Here is an 18,060-nt window from a genome sequence, read left to right on the forward strand (position 1 = left end):
CATTTTTATCAATCATTTGTGTTGCTTCTTGACTAACTGCAACTCCTTGTAAACTGAGCCTAGTATTGTATACACTTTTTAAATTGGTCAAAATTGAAGACCCGCGAGTTTTTGCTACGCTACGACTTACGAGCTCGGGACTTAGAAATGCGAGGTTGCAAATAAGTTGATGAATCCTGAAACTCGATATATTCACCATATTATATGTTTCTAAAACTGTTCTATAGTAAGTTTAATGTATATAGAGTTACAAAATATGAAAGATATATTAATAAACATCGGGTTTGAATCGTTAATGACTAGATTTAAGTATTTTTAAAAATATTTCAAATATTCCCAATATTTCCGAGACACCGTTTGGAAATTTCCAATATTTCCACTTCCAGGGAAATATTTCCAACGGAGTTATTTCTTTTCCAACGGAAATATTTCCATTTGCAACACTTTTATTAAGATCGGCAAAAAAACGTTTTTTTAATTTCATTCAAAATGAGTTATTTGGGTATAAATGACCTAAATACAAAATATTTTCATTGTGTCTGTCTGTCTGTCTGTCTGTCTGTCTGTCTGTCTGTCCACCTGTCCGTCTGTAACACGATAACTCAAAAACCGCTAAACCGATTTTAACCAAATTTGGCACAAAAATACTGTGGCACCCGAGAATCTGGCCATTAGTTTTTGGTGGGGGTGGGGGGTTGGTAAGGGTGTATGGGAGGGGGTTAAAAACTAAAAAAAATCGTAACTCCAAAATTACAGTAGCTAGCGAAACGCGGTTTTCAATTTAAGATTAGGAATAATATTTGCAACAAAATTCGTAATAACATCAAAATCAGTTAAAGTCGCAGTTTTTGAGATATTTATATTTTTATAACTCCCATCGGACGCGACCCCAGGTGGCGGATAGTGGAAATAACCGCGGACCATAATTGGGGGAAAAATTCCTTTACTTTGAAACTAAAAGAACTGCCTACCAACTTTTTATTAACATATTTTAGTATGGGCGGCTATACGTGCCTCCCGGCGCACAGTGGGGTATTTGACACTGATAGTTGATCGAAATTTTTTTATGTAGACCTTATATAAATTATTGCTATTTTCAATTAAAGAGGAAATAATATGAACAGAATAAAGGATAATTCGTCGATTCTAAAAAAAGAAAGAAAAATCACTGTTCCAGTGTTTCCATGGTTAGTGCCAGTAGTAATATCGCAACAACGATGGCTATGAAATGAAGATCGCTGTCATTTTATATGTAAAATTATATGGGAAATGTCATCGATCGTCATTTCCAAGCCAACTGGACGCCGTTTTTTTTCGATCATACGGTATACTACTACTAATGCTACGACTGATCCGCGAGCAATGCCCATACCACTAAAGTCGCTACTAATGCCAAATTGTGCTATACTGCTGGCACTAATGCGATCGCTTTGTACACAACAATGCCATCGCGGTTTACACCTCGCATTAGTATATCACTGATTGGCAAATTAGAGGAAACCAAGAATGTTTTTCTCATTTTATCAGCAAAATCGCAAAAACTCGCAGTATTTTATTTTACTGTATGAAAGTCCAATGTTTACTAAGTAAAACGTATATAGACAATATGCTGAATTCTTCGAAATGCGCAACTAAATCTCTAAGTAATAATAAAAGTGTCACAAATTTAATCAAATTTTCTGAACGCCTAACTTTTAGTTGCAAAAAAAATCGTTAGTATAGAGAATATCAAAATAAATAATACGTTTATGTAGAATTAGAATTTAGAATTTAGAATAAGTGGGAGGGGGTTAATCCCTGCGACCTTAGAGATCTATTGTATCCCCCCACTTTCTTGAGTTATAACTCATCATACAGTCCCAGGACTTCCAACGGAGACCCGTGTCCCTCACAGTCGAGGAGCTACGACCCAGGCCGGGTAGACGAAACGGTAGCTTGTGTCGCCTGTTGGGTTTAGAGATAAGAGGTAGGCTCCCGACCCTTGGAGGCTTGTATGCCACTTTTGGAGGATGGTTTCACGCAAGTGTCAGCCACCTCCTGTAGTTCTCTTTGGGTTTGGCCCCTGGAACTTTCATTGTTACTGTTCCCAGTGTCGCTAGGGGGGGTTTCCCACAGCTTCACCGGTGATGTTTTATTACTATTATTACCAGATCTCATAGTGTTCCTATGAGTCGCTAGGGACAGTCTGTCCACTTCTACAGAGCCCCTGCATGTAGAAGTAAGGGGTAAATACAATGGGGTGCCCCCGGTGCCCCAAGGTTGAGGACTGTCCGTAGCCCCGCCCGGTATCGTTATATGTCTTGGTGCAATTCCTGGCCACGACACTACAATCAGGGACAAGACGATGAGTGAGATGCTTCTTAGACCAAGCCAAGTGCTAGAGGGGATTCCCCCCAGCACCTGACCAGGAGCTTCCCCACCAACGACAAGGTCTTGCATCTCCTAGGGGAAGCTTTATGTAGAATACATACCTGCAGCTTGCTGAGCCATTTTCAATCAAAACAATAATATAAACATAAAAAGAGCACAAGAACAACAACAATTTATAATTTTAAACATAAAATTTAGCCATTTACCTCTTATCCGTGAGAAGTAACAACTTTGACGTTTCGTTGAAACAAATGCAACTAAACACACCCATAGCAAAGCCATCCATGGCAGAGATGATTTAACTTATCATTTATCTTTTTTTGGGAAATCTTAAACACATTTGCTTTTTCGAATTTCGATCACCTTTTTCATGCTAATACCCCACCGTGCGGCGCCAATTTTTTCATGTATAACGAGAGTCTTCTTGCCAGTAACTAATTTGTATCGTGAGTTCTGTTTAATTAGGTTAATCTACGTGTTCTAATGTCTATGAGTTCTACCAAATATAAACAGAAGTTTAATATTTTGATCGTGGTATGGTCCTAATATTTTTATTTGTGTTGGGAACACAATCTGGACAATGGCGTAATCAAAGTTAGCGTTTTAAAGCCGGCCGCGGCACATAAAAATTTAATGATTTGTTTAGATGGTTTCATTAAAGTACCGCCAGTACACAGCCGATTGTTTGTTTATCAATAAAATACTGACCTTAAATATTATTTATAGCCCTGTTTCATTCAGGTACCTACTACATTAATCTTTTTTATATGTTAGATTATTATCTTAACTAATAAAGATTATGATCTAAAAATAGAAAAGTTTTTAGATTATGTTAACTCTCCTAAAAAGTCCTATGGGTATTTCACCACTGTAAGGAAATCTACATAATAAAATTATGATTTTTTGTAAGCATTGCTTTGTTAATCCAATGGAGACTAATGTCAGCCGTGGTTTAATAATAAACAAATTTTCCTAACGGACAAAAAAATGCTTAACGTTTCGGAAAGTTTATCTCTTTCCGTCGTCGGAAGCAAAAAAAAACACAAAGAATAAAAAAAACTATATAAAATATCTAAAAACAACTATTCGAGGACACTTCAGTTTTTTTTTAAACAGATACGTCTACAAAAACCGTTAGCGTTCTGTTAAAATGACATTATATGAAGTTAAATTTCAAAATTAACAATAATTACTACCTGATAACAATTACAGTTGAGGGTGGGAACCTTTGGTGTTACACAGCAAAATAAAAACACTAAATCACCACAATACACTAAAACACTTTTACTTTTACACTGGACGCGCATTTCGCTCACCATATTAGCATCATCAGCAGATGATTATAAACTAAAGTACAATCTACAAGTTGAGTGTTTATATACTCGCCCAGTGGGCACCGAGTGGGCGTGACAAAATCTAGCCAACCGAGTCAGAGCCCACTGAGCGTAACAGTTAGATTTCCGCTACTAGAGTAGTAGGAACAAAGAACTTGAAGGAATTGGACCGTTGTCTCTATTCATACTATCTTTACATTTATTAATTCTGATGCTTTCATATGCATCTAATTGCCTGCAATTTGAGACTTGTTTAATTAATTTTAAATTATTAAGATCTATACAATGTTCTTTATCAACAATATGTTCGGCAACGCAAGATTTATCCGGTCTACCATATCTTATCTGAGCTAAATGTTCTTTAAATCTAGTTAATATTGATCTTCTAGTTTGCCCAACATATTTCTGATTACAATCTTTGCAAGAAATTTCATAAATACCCGACCTTTCCAGTGGAGGTGTTTTATCCTTTGGATTACCTAATAATTGTTGTAATTTATTATTAGCACTATACACAAGTTTATATCGCAGTTACGCTCAATGGGCTCTGACTCGGTTGGCTAGATTCCGCCACGCCCATTCGGTGCCCACTGGGCGAGTATATAAAAGCTCAACTTGTAGATTGTACTTTAGTTTATAATCATCTGCTGATGATGCTAACATCGGTTTTTAATTTTTACGTATGTTATTTTCTTTAAAATCGAAGAAGCGATATTGCCATATGTTACTAACATCTACGTACCTACAGATGCAAGAGAAATATTTGTTTTTATTAGATTGTATTAAAAAAGCCTCTTTTATTTTTCTTTTAGAGGCTTCTTATCTTATTTTCTATCGCTTCTTTCATTATAATTTTTGCGTTGTTAAAATCTGTTCTGTGTCCCATGATGCTGACAAATCTTAGATCTGTAAAAATCTCCCTTACTTAAATAATCTTTATGTTCTTTAATTCGCACATTTAAGGGTCTAGGTGTTTCACCAATGTAATATTTATCGCATTCACATGGTATTTTATATATTACATTTTTTGTTTGTTGTTCTGTATTCATTGGTTTAGTATGTCATGAAATGGATCTAAGTGTATTTTGTATTTTGAAAGATGTTTGTATGTTATATTGTTTTCCTATCCTTCTTATTTTTTCCGAAACGCCTCGTATGTATGGAATTGTAAGTTGTATAATATATTGTGTATTGCTATCATTGTGTCTATGATTTGGGGTTTGTATTTAGTTTAATGTTTTGTCAATAAAATATGGTGGATAGGCATTTTTTATGTGGTTTATGCCTCTGTTTAGTGAAATGTCGTCTAAACATATTATATTTGCCCTATCATATAAACTTTTTATAACACCTTTTTTTTACACTTATACTGTGATTAGATATGAAATTTAAGTATCTATCTGTATTTGTGGGTTTTCTGTAAACATCTAAAATTAGTTTATTTTGAAACTTTGACACTAAAACTTCAAGAAATGACAAACGATCACCTCTCTCTACTTCTAAAGTAAATTTTATGGTAGGTTCGCGAGAATTTATATAATCCAAAAAAATGTCTATTTCAGAAACGTCATATATTGCAAAAATATCATCAACATAACGCAGCCATATTACAGGCTTTTTTGATAAAATATTTATTGCATTATTTTCAAAATCTTCCATAAAAATATTACTTAACGAAGGAGAGATATATTATTATATTACTGATATTATCCACTCTATTACATACTATAACATAAACCAGTCTGGCTCTGACTAGCTTAAAAAACGTTCTTGTCTTTTTTTGTAATATTTTTATAGTTTTGAAATAAAAAAAAATATTTAAAAAACTGTTTTTTTTTATAAATTATCAATGTTACTACGTCACTAGTTATAACTCAAGAAAGGAGCACAGAGCTTAAAAATAACTATACAGGGTGTCCCAGAAATAAGTGCAAATATTTTAACTGGTAGTATAATTCAACCCCAGAAACACGCCTACAAAGTTTTTTTTCGCGAAAAAAATTTTTGAAAATTCGAAATTTTTTGAAATTTTTTTTGGATTTTTTTTAGTTTTTAGTTAAAAAACATAATTTCTTGATAATATGGCAACATAGGTATTAGATTAAATTTACAAGAAAGAAAATCCAGAAAAGATCCAGTGGTTCTGAAAATTTTAGCAAAAAATCATTTTTTTTGTAAATTTTCAAAGTAAAATAACTCCGTTATTTTGGACTTATTTGAAAAACGATAAAGAGAAAATATGTTTCTTTTATCGCGATCTACCACCCCTTAAAATATTTGCATTTATTTCTGGGACACCCTGTATAATATAAATATATACTATATAAAATATATATGCATAATATACAGGGTCCGGCAATAGTGCGTCGGGCATCTGTAGCTCATAGAATAAAATACTTGAGAATTTTGTTTTAGTGCAAACCTAAAGTATGTACCAGGATGTTTTTCAGGAAAATATTTTAACTTCTATAGGGTGGCTCAAAAAACTGTGAGTGGACCTAGATGGTTTTTTTTTAAATGGAACACCCTGTATATTATTGCATTTTTGGATTCCTTTCAGATCACTTTACATACACCTAAGATATAAATAAATATATTTCGATAGTTTCAGAGATATTAACAAATAAATCAAAAATATATATTTTTCAGTAATTCTTAAAAAAATTATTAAAAATACAAGAACTGTTCTAAAATCAAAACTATATTAGGTATTTACTTTAGATGGTCTATTCTTACTTTGCTATAAATATGGTAATCGTAAATCCTACAGGATGTTCAATATTCTACGTCAAACTTTCTAAAATATAAAATAAGTTTTCTTTGTTTTTTAAATGGAACACCCTGTATATTATTCTTTGATTAGATGGAGAGTGTAAAAATGAACATTTTTTGTATTTAGAGTATTTCAAAATTCTTAACGGTTTCGCAGAGATTATATATAATATTAACGATTTATAAATTACCGGTAATTTTACATCACTAGTTATAACTCAAGAAAGGGGGACACAGCTTTATGTAACTATCTACGCTATGTAGTTATTTAGCTATCTACGACTTTTAATCTCTGTGGGGCAGACACTCCGTCTAAACACACGAAATCAATGATTTGCCTTGGATGACGTAACGCAGGAGAAAGCACCAGAGCAGGGCAGAATAGAGGAGGTGCAGGAGGAGGATACGTACGGGCTAAATGAGGAAATGTCAATTTCCTAGATCCGTCACTTCGTAGGAAGGCACATTAGGATCTAGTTTATTGGCTCCGCTGATTGACACCTGATCTATAATCGACTAATCAAACAATACGGGCGATCAGTGTGTTCGTCAATCGTCGATTTCTAGGATTTTTTTTTTGTTTTTTAATTCTCAGTAATTAATTTACGGTTATGTGACGGTTTTATCGTTGTCAAATAATGCAGTGATTTTGTTGGGATATATTTAGTTTATTTTAGCTTTTATTTTATAAGAATTTGATTGAAAACGAAAAATATTTTAAATTGATTGCGATATTTACATTCCTAAACATTTTTAAAGTAAAACTTCTTTACGCGCGCTGGGAGTAAAAACTCAAGGTGACACGTAAGTTAGCGAGACGGCCGTGACACACAAGAGCGAGACGAAAAGTGGTAAGGATAGTCTACTGCTTAGAAATACGTAGTGACGCGACGTGTATTTGTCAGCAGTCCACGTGTTTATCAAAAATATTGATATTTTAATACAAATTTTGTGAAAGTGAATCAAATTAAAAAAAATATTAATTTATTACTTTTTCAACATTCTAAAAAAACATTTTTTTCATAATAACCCAAGTAGCATTTTCACGACTTGCGACCACATGTTTACTAAACACCACGTTGGATTAGTTACAAAAAATAGTTAGCTCCCTACCTTGGATATTAAAATAAATTTAAACGTTTTTATAACGTTGTACCGACGTTGGACTAGTACTACAGCAAAGTAGAAGCTTCTGCGACGTCAAATAAACGTTGTCTTGTAACCTTTTTTGCTTAAGTGATCTTTAGGTGATTCGGACAACGTAGTTACAACGTTGGACAATATAGAGTTTTCCGACGTCATTTTCAGGACCTATTCCAACGTTATGCAAACGTCGTCTATTTTACTAATTCCAACGTTGTTTAGATTTCCTTATTCTTACGTTGGTAGGACGTCGAGTCACTACCTTTTTGCAACTGTATTGAACCATAACCTTAAATCTTAAATTTTCACTTCATTGTTCTCTTCAGTCAGACAGTTCATTGCTGCTTTTGTTTTTATAAAAAAATATTAATTAAAATGGGACATAAGAAAGGTACATATAAAACTAAATTTAAATATACATCGACATATATTACCGATAGTTTATCCACTCCCTCGTTTATTTAGATTATAGAGGGCGGCACAAGCTAGACTCTAGGATGACTAAATTAGGCAATCTTGCGACTAGTATACTACCTGTTAAGGCCGCACTGCGACTTTATTAGTCCAGTATGCGACTACTCGAACTACTCCATCTTAATCTCCAAAACAACAAAGTGAAAGCCGCCATGTTGTTAAATAAGTAAATGTTTCGTTCCTAAAATAGCAATTCCTGCTTTTGAATACATTAACTTGAAATATTTGACCCTAAAAACACGCGGAAACAATTTTTTTCGACTGCGAATAAATTATTCGCATTTTACTAAAAAAAAAAAAATTCAAGAACATTTTTAAAACTTCTTTAATTTTAAGGCCCATTAGTATTTTTCAAAGTAGAAACAATACATTTATCAATAAAGTTGTTTGCGTTTAACTTTTTTTGCCTTGGGTAACGAGTTACAGAGTCGGTTAAAGTGTTTCAATAATTATGATCTTCAAACATCCTCCACACTTAAATACTTTTGTTTTGTTTTCCTTCACTGCCATCTGACATATGTCTCTAACTAAATCATAAAAATAATATTTTTACTATAATTATCCCAATTTAGGATAAAACGCGACTTAGACGCCATATTAGTTTTGTATTTCTGTGTTTAAACAACGTTGCAGTTTGTACTAAATTAGGCTTCTAGCCAACGTCGGTATCCAACGTCGTTTCGACCCCAAAATTATTCTCCAAACTAGTGCAGACTAGGGTTGGCACGAGGTTGTGCCGACGTTGCGCCCCGACGTTTGGTCGCGTGACACTACGTTGTCCCGACGTCCAAATGCTGCTTGGGAACTTTTATTTGATTACAGTTATCTTCATGAAACTTGATACACGCCTTCTATGCATCAAAATATATTTTTTGGTGTAGAACGAATTTTATTTATTTCAACCAGTGCAGTCCATACGGGTCTTACATTGGAAATTTTTGGAGAAAAAGTGGTACACCACTGACTTCTCTTAACATAAAAAATTAAAGTCAGTGTATTTCAGGGCTAAATCGCTGAAAATGATGCGGTGACTGTTGTGTGGAAATCATTTCTGCATCAGGCTGGAAGGAAATTAAGAAATAAAACAATTTTTTTTGTATATCAAAATAAGTATTTTGATGCATGTATAAAATATACCATCAGAGATAATTTGAAGAAAAAAAAATAGAAAATTTTACCACCCTGTATCTGAAAAGTTACAGTTAGGACATATATTCATATGAAGTTTTTTTTCTCAGAATAGGTCCAAGAAATATACTGTATACATAGTATTCTAGTTTGATCATTATTTTCTGCCCTCTAGAAAATAATAAAACCTACGCCAATGGAGATATACACAATAAATAAACCACTACTATGTAATGTATGATATTCGCTAATAGGTTTTCTATAAATAATGCTTAATAACCAGGCGGCTACGGCTAACAAGTGAAGACGATTAATCTTTATGAAAAATGTTGTTGGCCATACACGAAAAATGACAAGTCCTATTTGTGTCACGTCTCACCATATTGGATAAATTAAAAAGTTGGATATTTTTAACAATGTGCTCCCTTTTTTTCTTTGATCTGTTCTGTAGTTAGGTTGTGGCTAAGGCAAATAATTAAATATACAAACCTTAATATGGTGTTCAAGATATACAAACCAGATATAAACAGAGAAATGCTAGGTTGCCATTGATTCAATAAAAAAGATTATTAAGGAAGATCGTATATGATTATAATATAATGATTGTATAGTATTTCATTATATTATAAAGATTTTTAACTGTCAATACTTTAATGTACAGGGTGTCCCATTTTAGTTGAAATCATACGGTATCTCCGTTATTAGTGAAGATAGAAGGGTGCGGTTTGCACAAACCTGTCTCACTTTTTTGTCAAACGGAAGATGCCGTAAACAAAATTTTCATAGCCCTTTTCGTTTCCGATCTACAGGGTCTTTTTGAAAGTTTTGCAATTTGGGTCACCTCCTGTATCTCTGTTATTGTTAAAGCTATCGAGAAGGTGAAAACTGTTTATTGTAGAACTTTTTACGTAAAATACAGTGGCGTAGTCTGTTTTTCTACCAAAAAAAATTTTTGAAAATATGAACTAAAGTTATGTTTTTTTAAATGGAACACCCTGTATATTTATAAATCATATGATCTGTCTTGCCATAAGCTTCTCAAAAATATATATCACTCTATATTTATTTTCACTATTTACTGCAATATTTAAAAGTTTTTATTAAAAGATCATATTTATTAGTAGGCCATGATTGATAATAAAAGAAACTAAAGAATTATTAAAAGTATACTGCTATCTGTCTCTTGTTTTATTTTGGGAGCCGCTAATAAATTCTTTATATATTAGGGAAACTTAAGTCTCTACGGCTATTTGTAAATCTTGGAATACGTGTATACGTAAGAATAATCTATCGTATCGGCAATTTTAGATATTCCTTTAGCTAATTTACGTGAAATATACTTTCAGCAAGATGGGGAACATTCCCACTCATAACTATGGAAATATTAGAATACTGATAAATTATTATTTTTCAAATCAATGAATTGAAACCAATGAACACATATTGATAGCCTCCCCGATTCCCGGATTTCGCCGTTCTCGATTTCTGATTTTGGGGATTTTTGAAATACGAAATATATCGTGGGCACTACAACAATGTCGAACACCTGAAAAATGCTTTAATAATTCAAGATTTAGATATTTGCAAACCCATCCCGTTATAAAAAAAGAAAAATATATTCACAGTTTCAGTGGTAACAGTTATTTCAAAAGTAAAATATATCAATCCCAAATAAATTTTTAATATGTGTATGACTATTTTAGTAAATACCATTTTGATTTTTGTTATTTATCACGTCCTACTAATAAGAAAATGATATATTTTAAATATTGCAGTAAATAGTGAAAATAAATATAGAGTGATATATATTTTTGAGAAGCCCATAGCAAGACAGATCATATGATTTATAAATATACAGGGTGTTCCATTTGAAAAACATAACTTTAGTTCATATTTTCAAAAATATTTTTTTGGTAGAAAAACAGACTACGCCACTGTATTCTACGTAAAAAGTTCTACAATAAGCAGTTTTCGCCTTCTCGATACCTTTAACAATAACAGAGATACAGGGGGTGTCCCAAATTGCAAAATTTTCGAAAAGACCCTGTAGCTCAGAAATGAAGAGCGGTATGAAAATTTTTTTTTGTTTTTTTTTTTGCAGCATCTTCCGTTTGACGAAAAAGCGGGACAGGTTTGTGCAAACCGCACCCTTCTATCTTCACTAATAACGGAGATACCCTATGATTTCAACCAAAATGGGACACACTGTACAGGGTGGGTCAAATTCGACCCTTTTAAATGGAAACACCCTTTTCTATAGGAGATAGACGAAAACTAATATCGGTGTCTGGAGCTCTATTTTTGTCAAAAACATGATAGTGAAAACCGCATATCGATATCTGTTACCGTTTCGGAGTTACGGGGTGTTTTTCAAAAATGTGCATTTTTAACAAGTCGCTGTAACTTTTTCTGCTATGAAAAATTTTGTATTTTTATGAAAACATTTTCAAAGCACTTTTTTACGTACAATTTAAAGGTTTAATTAAAAAAAAATTGAAATTAATAGTTTAAGAGTTATCAACAGAAAAATTGATTTTTTATTCGGGACACTCTGTATATTTTTAATTACGTGAAAAGAACTTAAAATTACCCTTCCAAAAATATAGCACACTTCATATTTCGTGATAATATCCTTCAAAATACAGAATTTTCGCCACTTTTAACGTAGTCTTTGAACCCCTTATTGATGATCTGCCCCTAATGAAACTCGAAAACATATTTTTCCAGCAAGACAATGCACCGCATCAGAACGCTGAAGTTATCAGCAAATTTTTGTAGCCAATTTAGAGAATAATAATTGAATAGTTAACCAAGATTCCAGCTGTTGGCCGTCGAGGCCGCCGGACTTAGTGCCTCTTATCCTTAGTGGGTTTTTATCTTTGTGATATTTATCTTATTTTAAAATTGCCCATATAATTTAGACAAGTACTTAGCGGTTATGCGAGGGTATCTTTCACCCCTACTGAGTTAATAAATTCCTACACGTCGAATACCTGTAGCAAAATCTCCTCATGTCTTGGTTTTGCTGTTAATTTTTATTGTTATAAGATATAGTTTCAATGTGTTGAGGTTGTTAAATATAGTTTAAATTCCTATAAAATTCTACATCTCTAATTGCAAATATTATTTTCGTTTTAATTGTTGTTCACAGCTAGAATTTTCTTGCACGCCGGCGTCGTTCAAAGCCTACTTATTCAAAGTGGGCGAATTTTTAAAAACTCTATATCTCGAAGAGGAATTTTAAATTATTTTGAGTGTCCCATATAAAAAATTACTTAAACCCTTTAAAAGCGTCCAATTTGACCCATCATGTTCATTTAAAAATCAATTTCAAAGTTATATACATGAAAATGGACTTGTTCCAAAACGTACGTTCAGTATTTGAGGAAAATATTAATACATCAAAAGGTTTTTCATTCATTGTTAAGAAAGTAAATCTGCTGGACATCGTCCAAAAAAGCCCGAAGTTCATGCGAAAGTAAAGTTAAAACAGAAACTGGAATAGGTTCATTCACAAAATCTTCAATAAAACTGTTGAATCGGGACAGAAAAATAAATCCCTTGGTCCTGATTTTTAGTAGAGCTATTTTTACAAGCTTTTATTTAACCTGTAATGTTCCTATGTAAGTTCTTCACTAATTTTACTTAACTGATTCTTATAAAACTTTGCAAACACAATGAGTTTGCGTGACAATATAGCATTATGATCAGCTCGTTCATTCACAACCCTTTTTATACGTTAAAATTCTAATTTAGATATATTTAGAAAATATTTCTAGAAATCCTTTTTTATTTTTTATACATACAAAGAATAATGCAATTAAAAAATTCCAAAACCAAAATTGCGATGACATTTTCATATAATATAATGTAAGTTTCATTAACGTTCAATATATCTAAACCTATTGTATTTAAATTTTGTGGAAAAGTATAGCATGCAAAAAAAGTGATAATGAAAAATTTCTACTGGCTTTGCATTAGAATTCAAGTGGAAATATTAATTTTCGATAAAACGATAATAATAAAAAATATTTCGACAAAAGGTTTATCAAACAAAAAAAAACGAAAGTAATTATTTATTTTCGATTATAAAATTATACAGTGTTGGAAAAAGTATAGCAGTATTGCTTCAAATAATGAAAAATCCAATTATGTCAATTCTTCCGCTTTGTTGAACATTTTCTTTGCCTAAATTGTCACCCTAAAACCGTTAAAATTCGAGAAAGTGATCACATGTTTGTGCTTCCTAATTTTGAGATAGTTTGTAGAGTAAATTAAAAATTTTGTATCTAATTTATGAAGTACTTATATGTATGTATGTACTTATATGTATAAAGTACTTATATGTATAAAGTACTTATATGTATGTATATATATATATAGAATAGTCTAAACCTTTATTTCAAACAAAAAATGTAATATCTACTTTATTAAGTGAAAGGGAGTTTTCATCAGTACAATAAAGATGCATTAGAAAAAAAACAGTCCAAACTATCCGATAGGTACTTTACTTTTACCAGAAAACCGGTAATGTATATGATTTTGTACAGACCCTAAAACTAAGCCCATGACTTTGTCAAGTCTTAAAAAAAAAGATTAAAAAAAAGTACTTTGTTTACATTTTACTTGTATATGTTGACCCAAAAACAAATCAATGTATATTAGTTAGACTAACTTTCATACGTGACTATTTCAGTTAAATCGATATAGAAATGTATCGGTTATAAAATTTTATATGTGTATAGTTTTATTATATCTTTCAGTCCGTAAATAACATCATACAGTACATAAATTCAGACATATATGTATATGAATATAGAAAGGTTGCTAGAATACGAATCACCCCATATTATATTGATTTATATTAACGGTAATAGTCGCTGAATATTTAATAAACCTCATCAAAGAGTGTGTACGTACATGGGCATGAGTACGGTTTTATGATAAAATCAATTTTCCCTCGCATTTCCCGAATATTTTTCCAAAATACGCCATTGTGTGCTCTCTAAACGAAATTCATGAAAATTGAAAAAGAAAAATAGGTTTAGTCAAATATCAAATCTATATAACGCATTTTATTGTTAAACCTGTTTTTGTTGGTTCAAAATTCAATAAAAAACATTAAATTTGATATATATCTAATTGAAAAAAATATCTCTTTGTTTGGAGGTTATACAGGGTGGCGCACCTCATTCGCCTCGGTTGATTATACGAAACGGGAAAGATGTAGAAACAAAATATTTTATGGGGATATGTGGGAAAGCAATGTGCACAATTTACACAAACTAAAATCCATACTAAAGTTATATTTTTTCTTTTGGAACACCCGGTATTATTATAAAGGTTAAATATGTTTAAAACCTTTGTTTTTTTAGATATTTAGAGATATTTAAATATGCCTGCTACAATAGAATAGAATATTAACACCCTGTGCATAACTTTTCAGAATTAATTCTTGTACTGAGTTTAAAGATAGACAAATAAACTATACTGAAAAATGTTATTGCTTCCTTAAATTTATACAGGGGTACCAAAAATTGGTGATCTATTTTAAGGATTTATTTTAAATAAAAAGTTCGGTATTTCAAATACAACATCCTGTATTTTTTTTTAAATAAATCGAAGCAAATTCAAATGCTCTCTCTTTCAAACCATATTAGTGTTTCCTATACCTATCTAGCTCAGATTTTGAATAAAAAACTAATTTTCAATAAAATGGCAATCAAGATGACTGATTGCCATGGCAATTTTCTAGTTACAGTTATTAGTTACTATTTTCAAAATTGTCATTAGTTTATGGACAATATTATTTAGATTAATAACAGTTTACTTAAATTACCTGCAGTAGTTTAATAAGCATGTATTCATTATTTTTTCAAGAAAAATAAAGCAGTATCTGCTGGCGGAACGAATGGATATGTTACTAGTGATTTTATTTTGTGAGGAATGTTGCTTCTTGGCCTCAAGGGTTTATGCTCAAAGATATCCAAATAGGAATGTTCCTGATAAGCGTTCCTTTGAAAACCTACTTGTCCTACTTCGCAGAGCTGATAGTACGGTTTATAATAAAAACCTATTAGGCAGAAAGCTGTCGTTGGTAGTGACGAAAATGAATTTGCTATAATTGGCTCTTTTATAGAAAATCCATATATCTACAAGTCATCGTAAAACAAATCAGAGAACTACTTCTTCGTTTTTCTTGATAGAATAGTAAATACATATTTAATAAATATTATTTATTAAACTATTGTAGGGGTAAATTAAATAAAAGTAAACTGATATAAACTTAAATAAAGTCCATAAAAAGACACTAGCCCTCTTGGTTGTCATTTTATTGAAAAATTGCTCTTTATTCAAAATCTGAGCTAGATAGGTACAGGAAACCCTAATATAGTTTGAAATAGCATTTGAATCTGCTTCGACTTATTCAAAAAAATACATAGTGTTGTATTTGAAATAACGAAGTTTTTATGTAAAATAAATATTTAAAATAGAGCAGCAATTTTTGATACCTCTGTATACATTAAACGAAGCAATCCAATGTTTCAGTAAAGTTTATTTCTATGGCTTAAAAGTCAGCACAAGAATTAATTCTAGAAAGCAATATACAGGGTGTTGACAATCTTTTTTATTATAGCATGCATATTTAAATTTTTGATTTGAAAAGATTTGCTTTGTGAGACTTTTACCAGTTAACAGTGATCAAAACTTACTTAATTATAAACTAAACACTTTCAAAACCACAAAAATAAGTCTTTAAACACTAAAACACACTGATAAAAAGAAATAAGTCATCTCCCGATCAAATCACAATCGAATTTACTAAACAATGCTCACGGTGAATAACTAAAAAATATTTTCTTTCATTATATTTTTATCTGATACAATATAATAAAATACTCGAGTACCTTTATCTCATCAAATGTAATTATTCTATTCATTATTGATGAATTTATCGCTTGATAGCTTGATTCAATAATTGCAAGATAAATAGTGGAATTAAATTAATATCCTTTTATCTTATTTGTGTTTGTGCTGGGCTATAGTCAGGGATCTTCATAAAATAGATGTTAGCTAGTATTTGATGGATATAATAACAAACAGTTCGGTTGATTGAATGAATGAAATGAAAGGCATTCCAGAAAAACGTGGAATTCTAATGTGTTTGGATTACGTTGGTACTATAATTATCTGCTGATACTAAAAAAAGAATGGCTTTTTTAAGCTACGTCTTTGGCCTAACGTTTAGCCTGTCAGTTATTAAAAAAGGCAGTAACCGTCGACTCAAAGTTGGTAAAAAAACTATATTACTATTATAATGGAGTGCTTTAAGCCTTTATGGGATACAAACCTCGGAATTCAATTACTGTGAACGCATTTTTATAAATTTTTTGAATTGTATTGTTAATAAGATATATTACAAAGTTTACCCATTTAAATTCGTTGCTTTCACTTTAGTATTTCTCTGTTTTTTTTCTCAGGTAAGATTTCGACAGACGATGACAGAAGAAAAGCAGATGACGTCCCATACCAATCTATTTATTTTACTAAAAAAAGTTTCTAATAATTTTTAAGTTAACTATGGATGGGTTTAAATATAAATTCGTCATGCGTCGTCACTTGTTGTTTTTAACCAGTTTTATTGGTTTATTTCAAAAAATGACAGATCGTATTTCAATTTAATTGGTTTGACGGAACGATGAATGACAAACGGACGCCGATGCGTATGAACTCGCCTTTAGATTTTTGACGTTTGTCAAAGTCTTGCCAAATTATAGGTTATAATTTTGTTGCAACTTTTGTCAAATACCCTGCGTTTTGGAAGATGATGCATTTTGATTCGTGTTATTACGTGTGTTTTGTGTCTTTTGGAAGTCAAGGAGGAAAAATCGAGTGAAAATTAACTGTAGAACCCAGAGCACAGTTTATGGTTAATACTCGCTGCCCAGGCAGAAAGTCTTATACAGATACACCAATAAAGTTACTATCAATAAAGTTCGTATACCATCTCGTCGTAGATAAGTGCATCTCGAATATGGTAGAAGGACCATACTCTAAACACATACTAAAAACTGGAGCAGCTGTAAAATATCGACATCGCACGATAGGTAAATAATGGATTTTAGTACTGCAGAAAAATAATGTCAAAAGGTACTGGTTTAAAAATTAAGATTAAAGTTAATTAATCATCCTGTGAGGTATAAAATTTCGTAAGTGTTATTATTAATAAAATAGTTTGTTTTATTTATGTTGTTTTATTTATTCCTGCGGAATATTACAAATTTGTATTTGTACATAAGTTATATTGATAAATATAATCATAAATGCGGGAAGTTTCATAAAGCTTGAAAGTAAGAAATAGTTCTTTTTATATTTTTTGGTATGTGGTGTCTTGTTTTTGTTTGTTTTGTATTAACACATACCGTTTTTTATTAAATAAAATAACTCGATTACATTTTTTCAGTTTTATACAGTTTTTTTCACAATATTTTGAAGTTACTTGTCAGTCAAATTTTAAATACATGTATTAATTTCCTGCTACTTTACTGTTACTCTGATAAATGTTTAAATAAACTTTTCAAATTTCAACCCTTCATATTTTCTCAATGACTGGACCGATTTTCAAAAACGAAGCGGGAAAGTATAGAGAATAAAAAGCCCTTTTCATTGCGGTACCACTTGACTCCCCTTCCCATTTGAAAAAAGTTGGGGGATGACACCCCCGCTTTGAGGGTTGAAGATTTTGCAATCGTTTTTGGGGCAAAAGTTGTCCCCCTCACAAACAAAATTGACGTGTTTCTGGATTTTTTGAAAAAAAAAATATCCTGGCCGTTATGCC

At 31.6% G+C, this 18,060-nt stretch overlaps 1 protein-coding gene across 2 annotated transcripts in view; it reads right to left on the reverse strand.

Annotated features, from left to right (window-relative positions):
* The window catches only part of LOC115891851 (5-hydroxytryptamine receptor 1-like), a 92,853-nt gene that overhangs the window by 33,396 nt on the left and 41,397 nt on the right, over nucleotides 1-18,060 (reverse strand). The window contains exon 1 of one of the 2 annotated variants that reach the window (XM_030912432.1): nucleotides 15,935-16,104. The exons of the other annotated variant lie outside the window; for it this stretch is intronic. The gene's annotated coding sequence lies outside the window, so the exon portion shown is untranslated. Of the gene's footprint in view, nucleotides 1-15,934; nucleotides 16,105-18,060 lie in introns of those variants that run through there. 2 annotated transcript variants of the gene reach the window in all.

This window comes from Sitophilus oryzae, unplaced genomic scaffold, assembly GCF_002938485.1.
Source record: "Sitophilus oryzae breed Bouriz unplaced genomic scaffold, Soryzae_2.0 scaffold_119_pilon_pilon, whole genome shotgun sequence".
Lineage (NCBI taxonomy): Eukaryota > Metazoa > Arthropoda > Insecta > Coleoptera > Curculionidae > Sitophilus > Sitophilus oryzae.